Source organism: Dipodomys ordii, unplaced genomic scaffold, assembly GCF_000151885.1.
Source record: "Dipodomys ordii isolate 6190 unplaced genomic scaffold, Dord_2.0 Scaffold301, whole genome shotgun sequence".
NCBI classification, from domain to species: domain Eukaryota; kingdom Metazoa; phylum Chordata; class Mammalia; order Rodentia; family Heteromyidae; genus Dipodomys; species Dipodomys ordii.
In genome coordinates, this window is record NW_012267517.1 from 36,523 (window position 1) to 38,951 (window position 2,429).

Here is a 2,429-nt window from a genome sequence, read left to right on the forward strand (position 1 = left end):
CCACCTATGAAAACTTAAGGAGTTTTTGGTTGTTTGTTTCTGAATTTTGTCTTTCTTCTTAGAAATTTTTCTTTTCTTTTCCTTTTTTTTTTTTTTTTTTTGCTGTTGGTCCTGTGGCTTGAACTCAGAGCTTGGGCACCATGGATGAGTTTTTTCTGTGCTGCATTTGCCTGGTTTTTAATAATTTCTTCAGCTAATTCGTGACAGGTTCCCTCACAGGGCTTTCTTAGAACATGGCTCATCACCTCCCTTGCTCTTAAAGAGATGGTGGTTTGGGGAATCAGGAAGAGTGTGGGTTTGGGTAGAGGAGTGAAGTTTAGGGTAGGTGTGTGTTGATGTGAAGTTTGATCATTTCCCCCAACCAGTCTGTTTTTGTGTTTCAATCCTTTGTTTTGAATTCCAATTTTTGCTGTGATCCTAAATGTTCCTTCCTCTGGGTAACTCCAGGCTGCATACCTAGGAAACCTCAGACTGGTCTTCCCAGACCTTATCCATTAGACTGTGGAATACATCTGTTGTCTCCTTCCCTCATATCTGAGATCCTATTCCTGTGTCTCTTAAAGGTTTACTTTAATATTTGCTGAACCTGTACATTGGTTCCAGCAAGGTTTAGGGAGGGAAACTTTTGTGCCTCCTATTTTGTCCTCCAATGTGGGTTCTCCAGGACTCTTCAGTGGACCTCAGTTATTCCTCATGAAAGTGGAGATCATAGAACATAGATGGGTATGTAGACTTCAACTTAAGCGCACATATGAAAATATAAAGAAAAAACCAATAAATATATTCTGTAAAAGTCAATAGGTTCAGAGGCAAGGAGATAAGGATCAAGTAAAAAGTGGAGTGATTCCAAGACTAGCTTTGTCGTGTACTTTTCATTGTTCAAGATTACATTTGTCATCCATTTCTCTGTTATTCTCTTTCTTTTTTCTTCTCTTTTCCTTTACCAGTCCTAGGACTTCAACTCAGGGCCTAGGCACTGTCTGTGAGCTTCTTTAGCTCAAGGCTAGCACAGGAGAGACCTTGAGACTCCTATCTCCAATAAACCACCAGAAAACTGGAAGTGGCACTGTAGCTCAAGTGGTAGAGCGCTCGCCTTGAGCTGAAGAGCTGATGGACAGCTCCCAGGCCCAGAGTTCAAGTCCCACGACCGACAAAAAAAAAAAGCCTAGCACCTTACTATTTTAAGTCATAGCAGTGCTTTCTGCTTTTTCTGTGGATGTGGTACTGAGGAATTGAACCCAGGGCTTCATGCATGCTAAGCAAGCACGCTAACTCTAGCCACAGTCCCAACCCATTTATGCATTTTTCATTTCTTTAAAGTAGTGTAAATAGTCTTGACTTCCTACATTAATTTAAAATTGTTCATTGCTCACATATATGTCCAATTATTTTTATACAAAAATTATATCCTGTTACTGCATTGAACTCCACTAGTGACTATAATAACTTTCAGTGTATCCTTGTGATTTTCTAATTAAAAATAATGTCAGCTTTGGGAGTCAGTGACTGCTCCCTGTCATCCTAGCTACTCAGCAGTCTGACTTTACAGCTTTGGTCTTTTTCTTTCTTTCTCTCTTTCTCTCTTTCTCTTTCTTTCTTTCTTTCTTTCTTTCTTTCTTTCTTTCTTTCTTTCCTTTCTATCTTTCTTTCTTCCTTCTTTCCTTCTTTTCTCCCTCCCTCCTTCTCTCCTTCTCTCCCTTCCTTAATTTTAGGGCCTGACAGCTGTCCCTCAGCATCTTGGCTAAGACTAGCACTCTACCACTTCAAATACAACTCAGAGTTAAGTATCTTAATGTTGAGAAAATTTTGAGCCATAAGATTTGTAGCTATTTAAATTATACTTCAAATAAAGGAGCAATGAAGACTTGTTAAAATATGGAAGAATACTCCGGAGCCTGAGATCTGAGGCTCACAGTTCAAAATGACCGATTGCAGTAACAACAGACAGTATTTCAAGCTTATATTTAATTCCTAAATAGGCAAAACTGGAGCTGGGTCTTCAGAATTAGAGCACCAACGTTGACTGTAAAACTGCAACAAAAAAGAAAAACACTGAAAAAAACAAACAAAATACCTCTTGGTTCTGAGCTCATTAATATACTCTCAAAAAAAGGCAAAAATGAAATATTTTGCCAGCATATGTATCTTCAATAAATGAACTATTATGGTTCTTGACTGTTATTCTAGGTCTAAGTAAGAGGCCTGCAGTCTCTGAAACATCCCTTTGCTTACCTAATGGTTACCTGATTTGAAAACATTATCTTAAGTATCTGAATATATGTAGGGCCTTTGCTGTGCCTCAAGTTTAAGGTATCTTTGTATCAAGTACAGCACTATACATCCATCTCCAATAGTGTGCCCTGGGTGCTAAAGGGAAAACAAATTGAACAGGCTATCAGAGAGAATTCAAATGACAAGAGTGAGAAACT